General features: G+C 45.3%; 1 protein-coding gene across 2 annotated transcripts in view; it reads left to right on the top strand.

Moving 5' to 3' along the window:
• Positions 1-2,629: 2,629 nt before the first annotated feature.
• ptk2ba (protein tyrosine kinase 2 beta, a) overlaps positions 2,630-24,563 on the top strand; it is a 156,554-nt gene continuing 134,620 nt past the window's right edge. The window contains exon 1 of one of the 2 annotated variants that reach the window (XM_060831190.1): positions 2,630-2,819. The gene's annotated coding sequence lies outside the window, so the exon portion shown is untranslated. The remainder of the gene's footprint in view (positions 2,820-24,563) is intronic. The other variant, XM_060831189.1, reaches the window with a different exon arrangement.

Raw genomic sequence — 24,563 nt, 5'->3', positions numbered from 1 at the left:
TTGTTGTTCATGGAAATGGGTGTGGTATACCATCTCTCAAAAACCCGGATATGATCATACGTTGTGCAAGAGTGGCTCCCTCAATGACGGAGAGCTACTGATGGAGCTGGTCAGGTCCTAAAGGACATTGCTGCGGGACTGGGTCTGCAGCAGGTGGTGAAGGAACCAATAAGAGGGAAAAACATACCTGACTTCATCCTTACCAATCTACCAGCTTTAGCTGCATCTGTCCATGACAGTATCAGTAAGAGTGACCGCTGCACAGTCCTCATGGAGATAAAGTTCCACCTTCACATTGAGAATCCCCTCCATTGTGTTGTGTGGCAGTATCACTGTGCTAAATGTATTATATCCTTCAATCACGTCTAGCAACTCAGGACTGGGAATCCATGAGGCACTGTGGATCATCAACAGCAGCGGAACTGTGCTTCAGTACAATCTGTCACCTCATGGCCCCGCATATCCCCCACCCTACCATTACCATCAAACCAGGGGATCAACCCTGGGTTCAATGGAGAGTGCAGGAGGGCATGCCAGGAGCCGTACTAGGCAGACCTGAAGATGAGGGGTCAACCTGGTGAAGCGACCAAACAGGATTACCTGCGTCCCAAACAGCATAAACAGCAGGTGAGAGACAGAGCTAAATAATCCCACCACCAACAGTCAAAGCATAAACGATTGTGGACTGATATGTTGATGTTTAAATGAACAGGCTCTTAACTTGATGAAATGAGGCCTCTAGCTGTTTAATTCTGTAGGCTGCCTGAGGTGGAAGAGGCCTATGACTCATTTTGTTCCTATTGGTGCCTTTACACATCACATACCTATCCAGGATCCACATTCCAACCTATACACTGATAACATCAGTTCCCAGCTCCAACCGACAATTCTGTATTTACAGTATACAAGAGCATGTGTAAAAATATTTATCAGCAACAATTCAGCAATTCACTGGAGGAGGAGGCTCTACTAATACCCACATCGTCAGCGATGGGGAGTTCAGCACATTTTCCAATAAGGAATGCTGGATGCAGCAGATTAATGAAGAGACCTGAGGCTAAAGGTGACATATAAATGCAGACCAGGGGATCTCACCCATTGGCTGCACAGTTGGTGTGAAGACTGTATTATATCCTTTAAGGATAGTCTCCTGTATTGAGTGCCGGTCACATGGCCAGCAAAAGTCTTCCCCTGGGGTCATACCCTGTAGAAATGCCCCACCCAACCCTGACATCTGATTGGACGCTGTCCAACAGAGGCTGAAGACGTGGTTTCTAGCATTAGCCTCACTCGAGGCTGAGGGTCAGAGGCGGGCAGAGGGGAGAGATGGTGGTCATGGATCCGAGGGGTAGACATTGTGAGGGTGAGGGGCTTGGAGGCAAGTGCAGGAAGGTGGCTGTCAGTGATTGCCACTGACCCCCCCCCCCCCCTCACCACCCCTCCATCTGAATGTGGGTCCAATTGGGAACCTTTGATCAAAGGGACAGTGTGATTGCCCTCTGCTGCCCAAGTGCTGACCCCACTGCCCATTGCTGGTTGAACATACAGGTGGGGGCATGGACCTCAGTTACTGATACACAACAAGGCCTTCTTCTGACCCTCTCACACTGGCCTGAGGGGGAGGTGGGAAAGCTCTGGGATTCCCACCAGTTGGCACCCTCCCTGTCAATGAGAACAAACATTCAAACCCCTGCCACATGGGATGTGGGTGACCTCTCCGCCCCCACCCCACTCCGGCCTATCACCCTCACCTTGACCTCCTTCCACCTATCCCACCTCCATTGCCCCTCCCCCTAGTCCCTCCTCCCTACCTTTTATCTCAGCCTGCTTGGCTCTCTCTCTCTTATTCCTGATGAAGGGCTTATGCTCGAAACGTCGAATTCTCTATTCCTGAGATGCTGCCTAACCTGCTGTGCTTTGACCAGCAACACATTTGCAGTTGCATCTGAGGCTAGGACAGCATTCATTGCCCATGTCAGGGGGCAGTTAGGAGCCATGCACATCGCTGTGGGTCTGAAGTCATGTTTGGCCAGACCAGGTAAGGATGGCAGATTTCCCATCCCTAAAGGGCATTGGTGACCCAGATGGGTTTTCATGATATTTGATGTCAGTTGTATGGACGCCATCACTGAGACAAGCTTTCTGATCCCAATCCTGGTGAATTGGATTTGCTCCAGCTGTTGTGATGATACCATTTCCATCCAAAGATCAACCTCACTGGTCCAACAGCCCTAACCTTCGACCCCACCCACCATCAATACTGACAGCAGGATGGTCTGGGGATTTAGCACCTCAGTAAGGAACAGTCAATACTCAGAGAGAACCAGAGGAGTGCTGTCAGGAGCAGGAGCAAGGTCCAGTATTTCCAACTGGGGTGTAAACTCGCCCATTGACTTTGTGTTATTCCAAACAGCTTGGCACGATTTCCAAAAGTTACCTCCACTCCCTCTCAAGGTGAAAATTCCAGCACACATTCCTCATCAGTGTGAACTTCAAAAAAAACCAATATCCCTGGGCAGTGAATTCCACAAACTCCGAATACCTGTTCGCCCACACTGCCACTCGGGCGTTGCTCAGTGTGTACAGTGTGTGTGTGTGTCTCTCTCTCTCACTGGGGCAGATGTCTTCATCAACTGAGGCTCTTTTCTGAACTTTAAGGTAAAGGAGTCACAAACACCAGGAAGTGGCTGAAAGTTTTCAAGGGGCGTGACTTTCTGCTGATAGTTTTTTTCTGTGTGTGTGTCAATTCTGTGAGAGGTTCCTCTGTGAAAATCTTCACCTGCGACCGGGGTTCGAGGAAAGAAACACCTTGAATGTTGGTGAGTAAACTGCCAGCAGAGAGTTATACGAAGAGGCGCGCAGTTTGTGTCGAGTGGTGTTAATACTAAAGTCTGAAGCAAAGGTGCCTACTCACTCAATGGGCTGGCAAAGTTCGGACTGAGCTGGTGAATCAGGAAGTAACTATGTGTGGGATGTTCTGCACTGGTTCCCTCTCTCTCTCTCGCCGGGTGTCTCTCTCTGTTGCCTGAAGGGTCAGGAATTTATGAATGTCAAGAGCTAGCACTTACGCCCAGTTTGACTTTCAGTCAAAACATTGCAACAAGAAAGGTACTGAGGTTCATTTTCCAGCCCTGCAGGTACGTGCACCCTGAGGCGGAGTGAAAACAAAAATTTAGCTTCAGAAAGCTTGTAGTTTTGTTGTAGGTAAAGTGTGCATTTTGGATCATACCATCTGATAATCATGCTGCTATTTTTCAGAGCTGGCATCAAAAGAGATGTGCAAAGAAAATGAGGATTTTTTTTAGTGGGTTTTCTGGTGAGCCAGTGCCAATGGGTGGTTTGAGTGTCACACCATCTCTCCAGTTATCCGCATCACCTCCCCCAAAAACTGTCACAATTTTACACCGTTCAGTAGCTACCCCAGATCAGAAAAGGTGGCATGTGAGCAGAGAAACTGATCAGAAATATATCTTAATGTCTATTGATAATGGGAATAAGCTTCATGTTGACAAATGGACAGACTGTTCAAAATAGAAGTAAGTTGAAAACTTATGAAGAAGACATTACTCAAGTGATTAAATCTGTTTAACACGCGTTAATACGTCCCCCCGTATCTCTGTCACCTCCTCCAGTCCCTAGACCCCTCTCTTTAGCACTGTAACCATCTGCAGCCCCTACACCCTTCCCTATCTCTATACCTCACCTACTCCTTTGACCCCTCCCTATCTCTGTAACTTGTTCCCGCCCCTACACCCCTCCCTATCTCTGTAACCCCCTCCAACCCCAAAAGCTATATAAGATCTCTGTGTGGCTGCAGTTTCAGCCTCTTGAACATCTCTATTTCTCCCCCCTGTTAGTCTTGTCTTCAGCTGTCTGGGACCCAAGCCTCTGAAATACCCTCCTTAAACCTCTTCCACCTCCCCCCCCCCCCCCCCCCCCCCCTCTTGTCTTTCTGACAGCCCCTACAATCTATCGCTTTGAATAAGCTCCTGGTCACCTCCCTATAAGGTTCAAATATCATCACATTGTCTTTTTATAATGTTCTGGCAAAGCACCTTATCCTAAAGGTGCCACCCCAATGCCAGTTGTTGTTGTTGCCAGTAAGTGATTCTGAGTTCTGTTGGGGAGCTTGGTTGAGTGCGGGTCAGGTCTCTGAAGGCCATTTTGAGGGCAGTGGTGTGGGTAAGGAATTGGTTTGTTTATAGATGTAGAGAATTCCCACAGCCTGAGTACAGATGGTTTCTCCCACAGCACATGTTTCACACACGATGGCCGAATTTAGGCCAATATTTGGAGAACACGAATTTCCCTTAGCTGGATTGACCGTAACATGATTCCGGCCCCATTAGTTTAAATGGTGCTGGCATTGCATGATTTTTTTTATTAAGTGAGATGGCATGGGAACTGAACTATGGCATTATGTGGTACTACCTGTACCACAGAGCTCCAAAAAATGTTATTGAGCAACACACTCCTGTTTGGATTGTTAGGAATGACTGGGAATGTATTCCTGTTGACTTGGAAGATGGTGGGGTCAGATTGAGTTGTTTGAAATGGGGAGGGGATTTGACAGCGAGACGGACTTGTTATTGATTGGGAGCGACCTGGAACATGGGGAGGCAAGCACTGAATCCGAGAGGAAACACTTCCTCACATGAGGGACATTGGAAGCCAGAACTCTTACCCACTGTTATATGTACACCTCCAGTTCGAAGTGCATCCTTAACTGAAAGCATCATCTCTACGTCAATCCTGTCAAATCTTCTTAATGCTAAATACCTCATCACTATTTTCTCAAGAAATAAATCCTGCCATTTTCAGTCAAGCCCTCAGCCTGAGAGGAAAGAATTGAAGCCCAGTGTTTCTTCCCTGACAGCTCAGTAATCACAACTGATCTTTTTGCACCTTCTCCAAGACCTTGATGTCCTTTTTATAATCTGTTCACAGTCGTCCAAATATGATCTAACCAAAATTCTGGAGAATTTTTAACATTAACTTCTCAGCTTATCAATTCTGTCCCACAGGGAGTAGACCTCTTCACACCACTGCCATCAATGTCTTGGTTTCTCTAATTCATTGGCTTCTTTAATTTGTATATCAGTATTCCCAGATTTCTGTTTTCCTCTGCTTATTTGGAAAAGTGGGAATTTTAATCAAACGTCAGCCTTTAAAGTAACGTGGGGCTGTAGCTCCTCCAGCCGAACCCTGATGTTTGAGAGAAGCAGCAATGGTATGAGCTGAGGAGTAATGCTGTATGGAGCAGTGGCCACTTCCTCCTCCCCCATCTGCTGCTGCTGCTGTTGCATGGGATAGAGTGGATTAATATGGATCTCCAGTTCAGAGGAGGTCATATCCCCCACATAGGATATGCAAGCAAATCAACTTTACAGATTGACTAGGTAAAAACAATGACTGCAGATGCTGGAAACCAGATTCTGGATTAGTGGTGCTGGAAGAGCACAGCAGTTCAGGCAGCATCCAAAGTGTAGCAAAATGCTGAAAGGTTTGGAGGGATATGGGCAGGTGGGACTAGTTTAGTTTGGGATTAGGTTTGGCATGGACTGGTTGGACTGAAGGGTCTGTTTCTGTGCTGTATGGCTCTATGACTCTATCTGGAATTAAGAGTCTAATGATGATCATGAATCCATTATTGATTGTTGGAAAAACCCATCTGGTTCACTAATCTCCTTTTAAGGAAGGCAACTGCCATTTGTGATCTGGCATATATGTGACTCCAGACCTACAGCAATGTGATTGGCTCTTAACTATCCTCTGGGCAATGAGAGATGGACAGTCAATGTGGGCCTAGCCAGTGACATGGCTATCCTGGGAATGAATTAAAAAACAAAGTATCTCATCCAGATTGGCCCGATGAACACACAGCTTCAAACAAAAACAGAAATTGCTTGAAAAGCTCAGCAGGTCTGGCAGCGCCTGTAGAGAGAAAGCAGAGATAACATTTCAGGTCCAGTGAACCTTCCTCAAAACTGCAAGGGTCAATTGACCCGAAACGTCAACTCTGACTTCTCTCTACAGATGCTGCCAGACCTGCTGAGCTTTTCCAGCAATATTGGTTTTTGTTTCTGATTTACAGGACCTGAAGTGAAGGGAGGCTCGCAGGCACAGGATATATAGGTGGAGAGGTAATGGCAAGATAATTCCAGGTGGAATTCCGGATTTTATTTAGACCCTGCAAGATTTGTCGCCCCATTGAGAAAATGTCCAAAATGGGAAGGAGTGAAAGCTTTGACAGAGTTAAAGTGTGAGCAGTGACGCACAGCTATGAAGAGAACGTGAGGAAAAGGAGCAGGAGGAGACTGTGCAGCCTCTGAGGCCTGCCCCACCAGGCTTCAACTCCTCATAGCCTGGTATTTCAAACATCTATCTACCTTTCCAAATAAGTTAATTCATTGAGCTCCCAGGATTCTCTGGGGTAGAGAATCCCTCACATTAGAGAAGAAATTCCTTTTCCATCTCAGTTTTAAATGAGTATCCTTTCATTCAACTAGAACACCATTTTACCATAAGACCGTAAAGACACAGGAGCAGAAATTAGGCCATTCAGCCCATCAAGTCTGCTCCACCATTCAATCATGGCTGATACGTTTCACAATCCCATTCTGCCACTTTCTCCCCATAACCTTTGATCCCTTTGATAATCAAGAACCTATCCATCTCAGTCTTTGAATATACTTAACGACCTGGCCTTCTGTGGCAAAGAATTCCATAGATTCCCCACTCTGTTGCTGAAGACATTTCTCCTTATTTCAGTTCTAAAATGTCTTCCCTTTACTCTAAGGCTGTGTCCTCAGGTCCTAGTCTCTCCAACCAATTGAAAGATCTTCCCAATGTCCATTCTGTCCAGGCCATTCAGTTTTCTGTACGTGTCAATTAGATCCCCCCCTCATCCTTCTAATACTGTCAAGTATAGGCCCAGTGTCCTCAAACATTCCTCATATGTTAAACTTTCTGTAATTATGTCCCCTGGTTTGAGATTCCCCCATTTCATAGAATCCCTACAGTGAGGAAACTGTCCCTTGATCCTAACAAGCCCACACCGACCCTCTGAAGAGCAACCCACCCAGACTCATTCCCCTATCCTGCACTCCTATATTTACCCCTGATTAATGCACCTAACCCACACAACCCTGAACACTATGAGTAATTTACCATGGTCAATTCACCTGACCTGTATATGTTTGGACTGTGAGAGTAAACTGGAGCACCTGGAGGAAACCCACGCAGACTCTGGGAGAATGTGCAAACTCCACACAGACAGTTGCTCGAGGCTGTAGTAACATCTTCTCAATGTTAACACCCTGTTAAGCCCTTCAGAGTCTTGTATGTTTCATTGAAATCAATTCTCATCCTTCTAAGCTCTTCTGAATAAAGACCTAACATGTTTAATCATTCTTGCTAAGACAACTCCGTCTTCCAGAAAGCAGTCTAATGAATCTCTTTGAAATGCTCCAATGCCAGTGTATCCTTTCTTAACTAACTCGAGGGAGTAATGAGTGTCCCTCTGAGTGGTTGCATTGCAATAGGTTTGGCAGAGTGTTACACACACACACTTAAAGGGATGAGGAGTAAGTCATTCAGCATCTCTGGTTTGCTCCAACATTTTGTCATTAACCTGACAAACCAGGAATTTGTAATGTTCTGCAAATTACTTTAATGAGTATTCAGGCTGTTGAAATAAAACATTGGCAAACAGCAGTTTTGGGTTAACAAATGAAAATGATTTATTGAATAATCTACAAATAACGACAACTTCTGAGTCAAACATGGCCTTTACTCTCCACAGCAGCTTGGACACAGGTCAATATAAGTTCTGGACTGACTCCTCTTGTTTCTATCTGCTGTTAAACTTGTCCAGGATTTGAATTCAGAGGAATGAGAGATGATGATCCCATTGATATGTTGAAGGGACTGTGCAGAGTTGATGTTGAAACAATGTTTGTTCTCTTCAGGGAGAAACTGAAACTCTGGGAATACAGTTTAGGAATAAGCATCCTCTGTTTTCAGATGGAAGTGAGAAGGATAGTTCATGGATAGAATTCTCTCCCTCAGGGAACAGTGGAGATTGACTCGGTGAATCTATTCATGATTGAGATTGACAGACGTTTTGTTTGACATCGAGGTCTGGGAGGTGCAGATGGGTAAGTGCGGCTGAGACCAAAACTGGATCTGCCATGATCTACAGAATGAGAAACCAGTTCAAAACAGCCAAATGGCTCAGTCTTGCTGATTTTCAGATGAAGATGTTAAGTTGATGTTCTGGCCTCTCAGTAGATGAAACGATCCCACTGTACTATCCTAATACCCTGGACAATATCTACACCTCAGCCAGCAGCTCCAAAACAGACCCATTTAGCAATGCTGTCCAAATATAGGTTACTGTAAACAGGAGAGAATTAGAACATAACATGTGATTGTCAAAAGACAGAAACAGCACAAGGTGAAGGGTGTATTACAAGAAATTAAAGTGAGCTTGACAAATGGCTTAGTGAGTGAATTTAATTTATCTCCAATTATTGAAACTGCAATCCTTTGACTAACAGCATTCATCTGTACACACTCACACAAGCACATGTGTACTCACACAGTATTCTGTTCTCAAACACACATGTATATACACACACACACACACTTACACAGGTGAGCTCACAAACATGCACACACATTTCTTAAGCTCACAGACACAGAAAAACACATCCTCACACACAATCATAAGCACATAGAAAAACACACACAGGGTCACACCCATGAGCAAACTCACACAGACAGGCACACGCTCACATATACTTGCATCACCTGCCTGGAATCATGGAACAAGGTATTAAAGGAAGCCTTCCCACTGGTCTGAAAGGCCAAAGGCCTCAAGATGTAGGAACAGATTTGGGCCATTCAGCCCATGTCTGTTCTGTCACTCAATGAAACCATGGCTGACCTGAACCCTCAACTCCACTTTCTCCACAACCCTTCATTGTCTTCCTCATTAAAAATCTGTCTGTCTCAGTCTTGAATGTACCTAATGACCCATCCTCAATAGTTGTCTCTGGTAAAGAATACAAAAGTGGATTTGGAGGAACAGTTTGAGAGGTTTGTCCTGAATAGAGCACAGCTGTGAGCATGCTGCAGCTTGAAAGGATGTGGCTTTCTGTGCAGCATGCACATTGACGCAATGGAACAAACAAAACTGGTTTAAAAGTGAATCGACCTCAAACCAGCCCAGAAATGAAAGAGCATCAGAGACTAGGAAGGGTCTCCCGCAGATGCAACTCTCCTGCTTTGATGAATCTATTGCAAAATGCAAAGGAAATAAATATCGACTCTGTCCTTGAGGTTTCAGAAAAGACATTCCAATTTCAAACAATCCATGGGAAGCAGTGAGCTTGTGTCAGATTTGGAGATGTGCCTATGGATAGGATGCTCAATCCTGGTGGTGTGAGGGGAAAAATCACTGTAGAGTTGCTCTAGGTTACCCTTTGTTGGTCTGTAAGCATTTTCACAGGAATCTCCCTCAAAGAATTGAATATTTGGAATAAAATGTATGTACAAAGCTAAAAGACAGATATCGAACAGTTCATGTGTGGTCTCCTTCCTCAGAACTGAAGTGTAAGAGATCGACAGGCAAATGATCAAAGAGCTTTATTGACCTCCATCTAATAGCATTAACATCCACTTTGTCCACCGTCGACACTCAGCGACAGCAGTGTGTACTATCTACAAGATCAAGCAGACATTCACCAAAGGTTCTCAGACAGTACCTACTAAACTCCATGACCACTTCCATCTCGAAGGACAAGGGCAGCAGATCCATGGGAACACCACCACCTGCCAGTTCCCCTCCGGGCCGCTCCCCATCCCGACTTGGGAATATATCACCGTTCCTTCAGTGTCAATGAGTCAAAATCCTGGAATTCCCTCCCTAAGGGCATTTTGGGTCAATCCACAGCACATGGACTGCAGTGGTTCAAGAAGGCAGCTCACCCTCAAGGGGCAATAAATGCTGGGCCTCAATGGTGACAGCCACTTCCACAAATTATTTAGTAAAAACAAATCTAACAACAGATACAAATTCTGGTTCTTGCGATTATCTCAGTAAATTACACAGTTGGATTCAGTGTTTTTTCCTGTTGCTTTGTGACTTATGCATGTTTCTGACAGTATCATCTCCCAAAACTCCATTCGGAGAATGGATTCACATTCAGAGTATTCACTCATTTATGGTCCTTCCTGATATCTTGGAATTCCACATGTTATTGACAACTCTTAACAGGCTCAGGACTGTAGATGGCACAGTGATAAGTGGAGGAACAGGTAGCGTTGAGGAACCAGGGAGGCTGCAGAAGGACTTGGACCAGCGAGCAGAGATGGCAAGAAATGGCAGCTGCAATACAATGCGGGAAAGTGTGAGGTTATGCATTTTGGAATGAAGAATAGAGTTACAGATGATGCTCTACACAGGGGGAGGACTTTGGAACTTTAAGTGCAAAGGGACTTAGGAGTCCTGGTTGAGGATTCTCTTAAGGTTAACATGCAGGTACATTTGGCAGTTAGGAAAGCAAATACAGTGTTGGCATGTATTTCATTCGGGTTGGAATACAAGAGCAGGGATGTACTGCTGAGGCTGTGTAAGGCTATAAGGTGATCACATTTGAAATATTGTGAGCAATTTTGGGCTCCCTATCTAAGGAAGGATATGCTGGCCTTGGAGAGAGTCCAGAGGAGGTTCACTGGGGGTGAAGGGCTTGCCATATGAGGAGTGATTGAGATCTCTGAGTCTGTGCTCGATGGAGTTTAGAAGGATCTTATTGAAACTTACTGAGAAGCCTCAATGGAATGGCGAAGATGTTTCCACTAGTAGGAGAGGCTAGGGCTCAAGGGTGACTGTCTCAGAGTGAAGGGACAATTCCAAATGGTTCACGAGGATTCCTTCCCTTCTCAATGTGAATTATCCCCCTTAATTTGCACCAGTCACAACCCTTTGCAGACCATCATTGAAGATGATTCCTGGGATGAGGGGGTTACCTTTTGGGGAAATTTGGCCAGGTCATGCCTGTATTGTTTGGAGCTGAGAAGAGTGAGAGGTGATCTTATTGAAACATCCGGAGGGGGGGGTTTGACAAGATGGATTCCGAGAAGATGGAGGAGAGTCTGGAACTAAGGGGCTCAGTTTAAAAATGGGGAATTCTTTTTTATTTAAGATAAAGGTGAGGAGAAATTGTTTTCCCTCAGAGGGTCATTAGTCAGTGGAACTCTGTTTCCCAGAGGATGGTGGAGGTTGGGTCATTGGGTTTAGTTAAGATGGAGTTAGATTATTGAGGGAGCCTGAGGGCCATGGGGATCAGGAGGGAAGTGGAATCAAAGGCACAGTCTGACCAGCCAAGGTCTCACTGAATGGAAGAGCCTGTGGGGCTGAATGGCCTGCCTTGTGCTACTAGTTTGCATGTGTGCAGAACCCTACAACAGGCCTTCCATTTCCCACTTGACCTGTGCTGATGCTCAATACAGAGAGACTATAAACTGAGAAGGTCGTTTATGAAGTAATCATTTTGCTTGGCTGAAGGGTTGCTCTTCAGAGGGTCGGTGTGAACTTGTTGGGCCAAAGGGCCTGTTTCCACACGACCCAATCTAATCTAAAAACTTCAATGTGTTTATAACTTTCAAACATTTCAGGCTTCATTGTCTAAGCTGGGTTTGAAATTGAGGGCTTGCCTATTGTATGAGGGAGGCTTGGAAAAGGTTTCGGGATGTGGGACAGTATCCCAATGATTCCCATCCTTACCTGAGGAAGAATATAGTGGCTTTGGAGGCGGTGCAGAGGAGGTTCACCAGGTTGATTACGGAGATGAGGGGGTTACCCTACGAGGAGGGGTTGAGCCGCCTGGGAGTGTATTCACAAGAATTTAGAAGAATGAGTGGGGATCTTACAGAAGCATAGACAATTAGGGAAGGGATAGATAAGATAGAGGCAGGCAAGTTGTTTCCACTGGTCGGTGAGACTAGGACTAGGGGACATGGTCTCAAGATTAGGGGGAGTAGATTTAGGACAGAGATGAGGGAGAACTGCTTTTGCCAAAGTGTAATGAATCTATGGACTTCTCTGCCCAAGGAAGCAATAGAGGCAGCTTCATCAAATATATCAAAGACACAATTGGTTGGGTTTTTGCACGGTCGGGGAATTAAGGGTAAAGGAGATAATAGAGTGGGAGGAGCTGAGGCCATGGATAGATCAGCCATGATTAGATTAAATTACTTAGTGTGGAAACAGGCCTTTCGGCCCAACAAGTCCACACCGACCCTCCGAAGCGCAACTCACCCAGATCCATTTCCCAACATTTACCCCATCACCTAACACTATGGGCAATTTAGCCTGGCCAATTCACCTGACCTGCACATCTTTGGACTGTGGGAGGAAACCGGAGCACCTGGAGGAAACCCACACAGACACAGGGAGAGTGTGCAAACTCCACACAGACAGTTGCCTGAAGCGGGAATTGAACCCGGGTCTCTGGCGCTGTGAGGCAGCAGTGCTAACCACTGTCCCACCGTGCCACCCATGATCTTAATGAATGGTGGAGCAGGCTCGACGGGCTAAATGGCCTACTGCTGCTTTTATCACAGTAGGGTGATCCATAAATCTCCCCACACTCCAGGGGCGAGCAAGGATAATGTACTGCAAGGATGCTTGTAAAATTTTGTTTTGTCTTTTTTTTGCCAGAGAAATTAGTTATTAATTACCCCCTCAGCGCAGAGTCAGCACAGAGTGCAGGGTGTTCCCGCTGTCTGAGGATCATGTCTATAACAGGATTGAGCAGTTGCTCTAGTGGCCCCGTTACTGCTGATATCTGGTTGGAATTGTCTCTTAAATGTTTCAGAGTTCAGCTCCTGAGGTTACAGGACGACATTTCAGGGAACGTCAGGACGGAGGAGCAATGCTCACCATATCTCTCACCTCTCCCAATCGCAGCTCCATTCACTGTGGGGCCAGAAATGGGATAGTGGGTGTTTATTGCCCTTGAGGTGCAAACATACAAACAAGGAACAGGAAGAGGCCATTCAACCCATCATACCTGCTCCACAACTCAATTAAATGATGGATGATCTGATTTTAATCTCAACTCTACATTCCTACATATCCCTGTTCACCTTTCACCCCCTGGGTCATCAAGAATCTCCCTTCCTCTGCCTTAAAAACATTTAAAGATTCTGCATCCACTGCCTTTTTTGAGGAAGGGGACTCCTTTATCTTAAATAAAAAAAATCCCCATTTTTAACCTGAGCCCCTTAGTTCCAGACTCTCCTCCATCTTCTCAGAATCCATCTTGTCAAACCCCCCCCTCAGGATGTTTCAATAGGATCACCTCTCGCTCTTCTCAGCTCCAAACAATACAGGCCTGACCTGGTCAAATTTCCCCAAAAGGTAACCCCCTCATCCCAGGAATCATCTTCAATGATGGTCTGCAAAGGGTTGTGATAAGTTAACGGGGATAATTCACATTGAGAAGGGAAGGAATCATTTCTGTCTTAAATGTGCACTTCCTTATTTTTAAACTGCCCCCTAATTCTAGATTCTCCCTGAGGAGGAACTATCCTTTCCACCACCACTCAGTCAAGTCCCCTCAGGATCTGATATGTTCCAGTGAAGGCCCCTCTGACTGTTCTAAACTCCAGTGAATACAGACATGCCTGCCTGGCCTTTCCTCTTCAGGTCATTGATACAGGAAGTTCCCTCCGAATCTGTTAGGGGTTGGGTGAGCCCCGATTCATCCTGTCAGTGCCTTACTGAGATTGAAGAGAACGGCTTTGAAATTCTTGATGTGAATCTCTGGGACAACTCGGTAAGCTGCCCTTTGATTCCGAAGGTTCATTCCCAGTCCCGTAGACCCCAACCTTCCGGCATGAAGAGCAAGCTGCTGACAATGTAAACCCTCCCCAGGAACTGAGGAGTTCTCCCTCTGTGTCGCTGACCAATGTTTAGCCCCCTTGAAAGCTGATTCCCTGGTTACTTATCTCCAACCTGTTTATGGAATCTTGCTGTGTACAGATTGGCTGCTGGTGTTTCCTGCATGACTGCAGCTGAAAATGTAGATTAATTGTCTCTGAAGTAATCCTGAATGATCTCCCTTTAAGTAGCAGCCTGACTCTATTGAATATTTGTGCCATGGTTATTGTGACAGTGGGTGCCTTTTGACTGTCATTATTCAGTGATTTGTCTCCCTCGAATCCCAGTGTAATCTTCAGCATTCAGAGTCATCTAAGATCAAAGCTCCCTCACCCAAGTGATGGGTGATGGGCAGACAAGCCAGCACAAGGCCAGCTCTTAGCTCATCTGACAAGTTGTGCAGCAAGCTCAGACTTATTCCTGTCGGAGGAACATACACAGTCAGTGCTCGGAGCTGGGAATGGATCAGGGCTGTAGTGTGGGGAATGACTGAATACCAGAGCTGTGAACAAACAGGCATGCTATCCTCTAAAAAGCCTGTGTTCTTTCAGTTGGCATTTCCTGAACTGCTTTTACAACTTCTTACATCCAGTGAAAGCTGTTGTGAACGCTGTAACACAACTTTCGTACGTCCAATCCCACTCTAAATAGAGTATCCCATATCTGACAAGCTAGGGGGTAGTCACAATTACTGTATATCAATTCCTGAAGAAGGGCTTATGCCCGAAACGTTGATTATCCTGCTCCTTGGATGCTGCCTGACCTGCTGCGCTTTTCCAGCAACACATTTTCAGCTCTGATCTCCAGCATCTGCAGTCCTCACTTTCTCCACAATTACTGTATGGGCTGGCTTGAGACTTGAGCTACTGATCTCAGAGGTATAAGTTCAAATCCCAACAGGGACTGTCTGAGAGTCCGAATTCAGTTTTAAAAAGTTTGGGAATTAAAAGTGGCTGTGAAATTATTGAATTGTTGTCAAAACCCATCTGGGGTTTTATGGGGAAGTGATGGTCTAGTGGTATTATCCAGAAACACAGCTACTGTTCTGGGCCCCGGGATCTTATCCTGCTCAGGCAGATGGATTTGGAATTTGAAAACAATAATAATCTGGAATTCCGAATCTATTGTTGACCATGAATCCACTATCAATTGTCAGGAAAGCCCCATCTACTTCTAGGGAAAGGGTCACTGGACCCACAACATTAACTCTGATTTCTCTGCACAGATGCTGTCAGACCTGCTGAGCTTCTCCAGCCCTTTCTATTTTTGTCTCTGATTTAGGGCATTCATGGTTGTTTTGGTTTTTATTTTGTTTGCTTCACTAACATCCTTCAGGAAGAGAGATTAGATTAGATTAGATTAGATTTACAGTGTGGAAACAGGCCCTTCGGCCCAACAAGTCCACACCGACCCACCGAAGCGAAACCCACCCATACCCCAACATTTACCCCTTACCTAACACTACGGGCAATTTAGCATGGCCAATTCACCTGACCCGCACATCTTTGGACTGTGGGAGGAAACCGGAGCACCCGGAGGAAACCCACGCAGACACGGGGAGAACGTGCAAACTCCACACAGTCAGTCGCCTGAGTCGGGGATTGAACCCGGGTCTTCAGGCGCTGTGAGGCAGCAGTGCTAACCACTGTGCCACCGTGCCGCCCTGGCCTGCCAACTTTACCCAGCCTGGCCTTCATGTAACTCCAGACCCATACCGAGATAAGTGACTCCAAACTGTTCTTTAAAGTGGCTAAGAATCCATTGAATTGACACTAATGTATTACCCAGCGATGTCAACATTTTAAAGATGCTTTCACAAAATTCTACACTGATGTACCTCAGTCAAAAGTATGCAAATGAGCTGATATGAAGACAGATCTTGTATGTGTGGGTCGATGTTCAGCCCCACTGGGACCCTGAATCCAATCATCAATGGCTCTGTCTAGGTCAAGTTATAGCAATGACTCAAGCTCCAACTCATTTTCACTCCTTACCCTGATTGCCCTGAGGTGTAACCTCTGCCCACTCCCTGTCAGACCCAACATGCAGCCAGGAATGGACCAAAGTGTCCTTGTTTTCATTGCTATGCCCTCCATCCATACAGGAGCTGACAACGCACTGTCCAGGAGATGTACAGTCACACATGGAACAAACTGTTTCTCTTTATACATGGCAAGTGTACATGAGCCCACACAGACAGAGAGTCATAGAGATGTACAGCATGGAAACAGACCCTTTGGTCCAACCCGTCCATGTCAACCAGATATCCCAACCCAATCTGGCCCCATTTACCAGCACTTGGCACATATCCCTCCAAACCTTTCCTATTCATGTCCTCATCCCAATGTCTTTTAAATTTTGTAATTGTACCAGCTACCACTACTTCCTCCGGCAGCTCATTCCATACACGTACCACCCTCTGCGTGAAAAGGTTGCCCCTTAGGACACTTTTACATCTTTCCCCTCTCACCCTAAACCATGCTCTCTTGTTCTGGACTATCCCACCCCAGGGAAAAGACCTTGACTATTTACCCTATCCATGACCCTCATGATTTTATTAACCTCTATAAGGTCACCCCTCAGTCCCTGACACTTCAGGGAAGACAGCTCTGGCCTATTCAACCTCTCCCTGTAGCTCAAACCCTCTAACACTGGCAACATTCTTGTAAATCTTTTCGGAGCCTTTTCAAGTTTCACAACACCCTTCTAATAAGAAGAGACTAGAATTGCACGCAATATTCCATAAGTGGCCTAACCAGCATCCTATACAGCCACAACATGTACTCATGTACATGTACTCCCATACTCAATACTCTGACTAATAAAGGAAAGCATACCAAATGCCTTCTTCACTATCCTATCTACCTATTATTGTACTTTCAAGGAGCTATAAACCTGCATTCCAAAGACTCCTCATTCAGCAACACCCCCCAGGGCCTTACCATTAAGGATATAAGTCCTGCTCTGATTTGCCTTTCCAAAATCGCAGCACCTCTCATTTATCTAAATTAAACTCCATCTGCCACTCCTCAGCCCATTGGCCCATCTGATCAAGATCCCGTTGTACTCTAAGGTAACTTTCCTTGCTGTCCACTACACCTTCAATTTTGGTGTCATAACTATGCCTTTTATGTTCACATCCAAATTATTTATATAAATGATGAAAAGTAGTGGACCCAGCACCGATCCTTGTGGCACTCCACTGGTCACAGGCCTCCAGTCTGAAAAACAGCCCTCCACCAACACCTTTGAGCCAGTTCTGTATCCAAATGGCGAGTTCTCCCTGTATTCCATGAGACCTAACCTTGCTAATCAATCTCCCATGGGGAACCTTGTTGAATGCCTTACTGAAGTCCATATAGATCACATCTACCGCTCTGACCTCATCAATCCTCTTTGTTACTTCTTCAAAAAACTCAATCAAGTTTGTGAGACATGATTTCCCACGCATGCAAAAATGGAATATGTAGCCAAACAGGAGGCTGGAAGAACACAGCAAGCCAGGCAGCATCAGGAGGTGGAGAAGTCGACGTTTTGGGTTTAACCTTTCTTCAGGTCTGACACAATGAAAACGTTTTTAAAAAGTGGGAGTGTGTGAGTGGGCCAAAAGGCTGGAGAGATAACGGAACTGATAGAGTTCACGGTTGAGGAATAGGAAGATGATCTGTTTTTGGAAGGGGTTGAGGGAAAGAAAATATTATTACCTAGAATTGTAGCATGGATACAGCACAGAAGGAGGCCATCCACCCCATTTTGTACATGCTAGCCCTCTGGAAGAGCAACTCACCAATCATACTCCCCTACCTTTTCCCTATAATCCTATAAGTGATGAGATTGAAATGGAATGATGATGAAGAAGGCTTTGCTGTATAAATGTTTTGAGTCTCTGACCTGCCGTATGTTCTGTGTTCATTTTCAGTTGAATTTGTTCCTGTGAGATATCTTGGGATGTTTATTACAGCAATGTTGCTATGTGAATGCAAAACACTGGTGCTGTATGAGCTTCAACGTACAAAATCTTTGTGTGGTTTTTATATCATCTTGCACAGATCATTATAATAGGCAGAGGCCGTTCGAAGAGCATGATTATAAGGAGTAGGGAGAGCTGGTGATGTTTAAGAATGAATGTTGTGGGGGCCCAGGACCTAACACTATCGCTGTTATTGGTGGAATGATTAATGCCAGGAACGAATAAGAATCAGAATTAGATGAATAGAGAGATCTCAGAGGGTTCCAGAACTGGAGGAGATTGCAATGTTCCATAGGAACAAGATTATGGTGAGATTTGAAAATGGATAAAAATGCTAAAATGAATGAGTATTGAATGTACTGGGAGCCAGTGTAGGGGCAGAGGGTGCAGAAGGTGATGAATGAACAGGGCACAGCACATGTTTGAATGTAGATATTCGGGTTTCAGATGAACTACACTGTTGTGAAAGGTGGGGGGGTGTGGGGGGGTGGGGGTGGAGAGAATGAAGTGGTAGCAAATCCCAATTCAACCCAGAAAGAAAAGAGGGAGTAGTGACTTTGTATCAGATATTCAGACCATGGCTAGGGCTGTGTCTGTACATCTGTAGCTTCCCCGCCATCCCCCCCCCACACCAATTCAGAACAGATAATAAATGGATGAAATTGATTCACCAGATAGTAACCTTGGCTGATTAATGGTTGTGTTATTTCAGATGATTGAGTTATTTTTACAAATGTCAAGGTCAATTGATGGAGCTCTTCAAGTTATTAAAGATAGCTGATAGTTTAAGTTAACAATGTGGGTTTTAACCCTACCTACTGGGATAGCTGTGGGAGGACAGTGGTTAACTTCACCATGGAGTTTGGTGTAAGCTGTTAGAGAAGCAAGGTTGGCATGGTGGTTAGCATTGCTGCCTCACAGTGCCAGGGACCCAGGTTTGATTCCTGCTTCGGGTGACTGTCCGTCTGGAGTTTGCATATTCTCCCTGTGTCTGTGTGGGTTTCCCCTGGGTGCTCCGGTTCCCTCCCACTGTCCAAAGTTGTGCAGATTAAATGATTGGCCATGGGAAATATAGGGTTACAGGGATATGGTTGGGGGATGGGTCTGGATGGGATGCTGTTTGGTATGGGCTGAGTGGCCAGCATCCACACTGTAGGGTTTCTAAAGAATGGAGAACAGAGATTGGGAGAAAAGCTCATGATTTGTTTTTCACTTTTGATTCTCATGTTATACTGTTATTTTCAGTCTCTTATTGTCCTCAAATTACTGACCTCTGTAGTTCAGTCACACAAACGGAAATTGCTGGAAAAGCTCAGCAGGTCTGGCAGCATGTGTGGAGAGAAACCAGAGTTAATGTTTCTGAAGGAAGGGTCACTTGACCTGAAACGTTAACTCTGATTTCTCTCCACAGATGCTGCCAGACCTGCTGAGCTTTTCCAGCAATTTCAGTTTCTGATTTACAGTATCCGTAGTTATTTTGGTTTTTATTCTGTATTTCAGTTAGTGGATTAACTGTCCAGGATAATAAACAGCTTCTTCAGTTCCTGCTGGAATCCGGTATCTCCTGCTTTGATGGGTGAAGGGAGAAGTTTACTTTCATCCTGGCTTTAGACATTGCTGACAAATTAATCAATTGCTTCTTGACCTTCTATTCAAATGATTAGCAGTGTTCTGTCCTTATATGTAGATCAAAGGATCTTGGGAAATTGGAGCTGGCATTTGGGTCCCTTGACTCTGATTTACCAATCAATAAGATCTATTTGTCTGGCCCTATAAACCGAGGCTGCGTTGTGAATCTGAAATCTGCCCAATGCAGCCTTGAATATACTTAATGACCTTGTTGTGCTCACTGAGGGAAAGAATTCCCCAAACACCAACACCCTCTGAGGGAAGAAGTTCCTCCTTATCCTAGTGGCCTTAAATAGGAATCTCTTTCTGCTGAGACTGTACTCCTTTTCTCGATACCCCCACAAGGGGACACATCCTCTCAGCGTGTACCCGGTCAAACACCCTCCCTCCCACCTTCAGTATCTTATTGTTTCACAAGGATGACCTCGCATTTTTCAAAGCCCCAATGGGTATAGGTACAACGTGCTCAGCCTTCCCTGAGACAGTAACCCTTTGGGGGGGAGGGGTATCTGGCTGCCACTCGCCCTATTTCTTTGGGAAGAAGGGCCTTTTTGGTTTTTAGTGGTAGACCAACAACCTTTGGTGGGATTAACATCAACAGGTTCTTGTATGTTCAGTACAGATTACCTTAGTCTCTCAACAATGTTAGACAAGCTATCAGAATACATCAATGTCAATGTGTCACTTCCAAAACCAGAGTGAACCTTCTCTATTCTCCCAGCCACGGTATCATCAGAGTAAACAGAGCTTCATGCAGCCTCCAAGGTTAAGCTTTTCACAACCCTTTCACAGCAACCTTCATCCCATGATCCAGCTTCATGAATGTTCTGTTAACTACTTCCAATGCTAGTAAATCCCTCCTTAAACAAGAAGACCCAGCCTATACACCATATTCTAAGTGCAATCTCACCAACACCCTGAGCAGTTGCAGCAAGAATTCTTTTTTACTCCATTCCCTCACAATAAAGACCACACTCACAGGAATCCGATTCACACGAGAAGAAGAAAAGGATAGCCAACTCCCATTCCTAGACGTGTTAGTAGAGAGAACACCCAACGGAGAATTCACCACAAGGATACACAGGAAACCAACACACACAGACCAAGTCTTAAACTATGAAAGTAACCACCCCAACACACACAAACGAAGCTGCATCAGGACACTATTCAAAAGGGCCACAACACACTGCAGTACACCAGAACTGCGAAAAGAGGAAGAGGAACATCTATACAAGGTATTCGCCAAAAACGGATACCCACGCAACTTTATCACCAGATGCCTAAGAGATAGACCGAGGAACGAGGACATGCCACAACCAAAAGGACTAGCCACTCTACCATACATCAGGAGTGTCTCAGAACTGACAGCCAGACTACTGCGACCCTTAGGACTCATAACAGCACACAAGCCAACATCCACGCTCAGACAACAACTCACTAGAACAAAGGACCCAATACCCAGCATGAGCCAAACTAACGTAGTTTACAAAATACCATGCAAGGACTGCACAAAACACTATATAGGACAAACAGGAAGACAGCTAACAATCCGCATCCATGAACATCAGCTAGCCACAAAACGACACGACCAGCTATCTCTAGTAGCCATACACTCAGACAACCAGCAACATGAATTTGACTGGGAAAACACCACTATCATAGGACAAGCCAGACAGAGAACAGCCAGAGAATTCCTAGAAGCATGGCATTCATCTCCAAACTCCATCAATAGACACATTGACCTGGACACCATATACAAACCACTACAGCTGAAACTGACACCCGGAAACGGCAAGAACATCCATCAACAGACACATCGACCTGGACCCCAGATACAAATCACTGCAGCTGAAACTGACACCCGGAAGCGGCAAGAACAAACCAATATAAATACCGGAAGAAACATCAAAGCAGCGCTTCACACGAGGCTCCCACCGCACTGATGATGTTCCCTAGCCAGGGAATGAAACGTTTGCAGCAAAAACTTCCAGCTCGGCGAGCAGAACCACAACAAAGACCACATCCTATCTGCTTTCCTAATTCCTTGCTGTAACCTGTATAGTAACACTGTGTGATGCATGTACAAGGTTACCCAGGTCCCCTGTACCTCTGCATTTTGCATTTAACTAATATTCCATCTTTTCTATTAATGACCTCACATTTTCCCAGGAGGCAATGGTATGATAGTTATCGCTGGATTGTACACAGACAGCCAGGTCTGAGATAGAGAGAAACATAGAAGATACGAGCAAGAGGAGGCCATTTGGCCTTCCAACCAGTCCGCCATTCATTACGATCATGGCTGATCATCACAACTCAATAGCCGATCGTCTCAACTCAACACCTAATCGTGCTTTCTCCCCATAACCTTTGATCCCATTCTCATTATATCTAGCTGCCTCTTGAATACAGTCAATGTTTTGGCATCAACTTCTTCCTGTGGTAATGAATTCCACAGGTTCCCCTCTATTTGGATAAAGAAATGACTCCTCTCCTCCATCCTAAATGGCCCACCCTGAACCCTCAGACTGTGATTCCCCTAATTCTGGACATAACCACCATTGGGAACATTCTCCCTGCATCTACCCTGCCTCGTCCAGTTAGAATTTTATAAGTCTCCATGAGATCACCCCTGAACTCCAGTGAAAACAATCCTAACCCAGTCAGTCTCTTCTCATATGTCAGTCCCGCCATCCCCGGAATCAGCCTGGGAAACCTTCACTGGACTCCCTTGAGAGCGAAAGCATCCTTCCTCAGAAAGGGAGGTTAAAACTTCACACAATATTCTAGGTGTGGCCTCATCATGACCCTGTATAATTACAACAACAAATCCCTGCTCCTGGACTTGAAACCTCTCACAGTGAAGGCCAACATCCCATTTGCCTTCTTTACCACCTGCTGCATCTGCACACCTCCCTTCAGCGGCTAGTGCACAAGGACATCCAGGTACCGCTGCACTCCCTTCTCCCAAATTACAGCCATTCAGGTAGTAATCTGCTTCTTGGTTTTGCTTCCAAAGTGAATAACATCAAATTTATCCAAATTATACTGCATTTGCCATTGATTTGCCCATTCCCCCAGCCAGATCATGCTGAAAGATCTCTGCATACTGTTCTGGGGAGCTGGATTTGAATCTCACTGCAGCAGATGGTGACATTTGAATTCAATAAATGGAAACTTGAGAGTATAATTGTTGTAAAAACCCAGCAAGTTCACCAATGTCCATTAGGGTGGAAATCCACTGTCCTTCCCTTACTGACCATGTGACTCCAGACCCACAGGAAGGTGCTAGACTCAAAATTGCCCCCGACATCACTGAGGGAGCCACTCAATTCAAGCAACCATCAAAAAGACTCTCAAAGAAATGAAACCGAGCAGAAGGTCAGGCTTCAACCTAGGCACTAGAAAAGACAACGGCAGAACCAGCTGTGTTGTCCCTGCATGGTCATCCTCACTAATGTCTGGGGGCTAGTGCCGTAACTGGGAGAACTGTCTCACAGATTAGCTAAGTAACAGCCTGACACAGTCAGATTCACGGAATCATACCTTTCAGATAATGTTCCAGAAACCCCTCATAATGCTGCATACCTCCATCAGATTCCACCCCCCCCCCCCCCACCTCACCCCGGCTCCCCCTCCTCACCCCGGCTCCACCCCCCTCACCCCGGCCCCCACTGCTTCAAGGAAACAAACTCCAGCCAGCCTATCCGGTCTCTCCTCATAACTCAGACTTTCTAACCCAGGTAACATCCTGGTGATCTCCTCTACACCCCCTCAGTCATGTCATTCCGATAGCGTGGCGAGCACAAGGGCACACCGTTTTCAATTTGTGGCCTAACCAATGTTTTATAAAATTGTAACAAGATGTCCTTGCTACTCCCCAGCTAATGAGGACAGCTTCCCAAACGTTGCCTTGCCCACCCTGTCTACCTGTGCTGACACCTTCAGGGATTAGTGGACTTGTACACCAACGTCCCTTTGTTCCTCAGTACTCCCTAGGGACCAGCCATTCATTGTGGATACCCTTCCCTTATTAGCCCCCTCAAAATGCATCACCTTGCACTTATCAGAATTAAATGCCATCTGCCGTTGCTCTGCCCAATTTATCAGCTGATCAATATCAGACTATAGCCTGAGACTCTCCTCCTGTTTCTTCAACTGTTTGCCGCAATTTCTGGTTTTGTTTCTGATTTCCAGCATCCACAGTTCTTTGATTTATTTTACCAATTTAAGATCTTCAGTTAGTCTTGCAGAGGTACACTAGGGCAGACTGGAGGTTATAGATATTAATACACAGGACTTTGGTTATTTCTGACAGTTGTGCCTTTTCAACTCCACAAAACAGCTGATTCATTCCTCGAGGCAATGCCTTGACCAATCACATTCAAACTGCCTGTTTTAAATTTAAGTAAGTGTTGACATTTAACTGTCAGTCATCACCTAACAGGTGCAGTCTTCAATTCAACACCTTGACTGTTGAATGAATAACTAACTAGTCAGCGCTGTCTTCTCACACTGTTGTTCCCTTTGCTGTTGGTCTGTCTTCATACAAGATGGAAATAGTCTATTTTTACCAATATCAAGTTTTGTTCTACCAAACAACCGAATGACCATCAGTATATTTCCTTAACCATGAGAGTAAACGCTTAAGAAATCAAGAAAGGAGTGAAAAAGGATGGACTTGAGTGGGGAAGTGCTATGACAAGGTAAAAACAATAACTGCAGGTGCTGGAAACCAGATTTTGGATCAGTGGTGCTGGAAGAGCACAGCAGTTCAGGCAGCATCCAACGAGCAGCGAAATCGACGTTTCGGGCAAAAGCCCTTCATTGATTTCGCTGCTTGTTGAATGCTGCCTGAACTGCTGTGCTCTTCCAGCACCACTGATCCAGAGTTCTATGACAAATCAAGTACAGAAAAAGGAATAGAAGTAAAGAAACATTGGAGCAAATTCAGATAGAAAGAGAGACAGGAGAGGTAAGTTTAAAAAAAGACTTAATTCTCTAACAAAACAA

The sequence above is a fragment of the Hemiscyllium ocellatum genome, chromosome 10 (genome assembly GCF_020745735.1).
Source record: "Hemiscyllium ocellatum isolate sHemOce1 chromosome 10, sHemOce1.pat.X.cur, whole genome shotgun sequence".
NCBI lineage: Eukaryota > Metazoa > Chordata > Chondrichthyes > Orectolobiformes > Hemiscylliidae > Hemiscyllium > Hemiscyllium ocellatum.
Note: the sequence above shows the minus strand (reverse complement) of the source record. Positions and strands in the feature narration are given on the sequence as shown.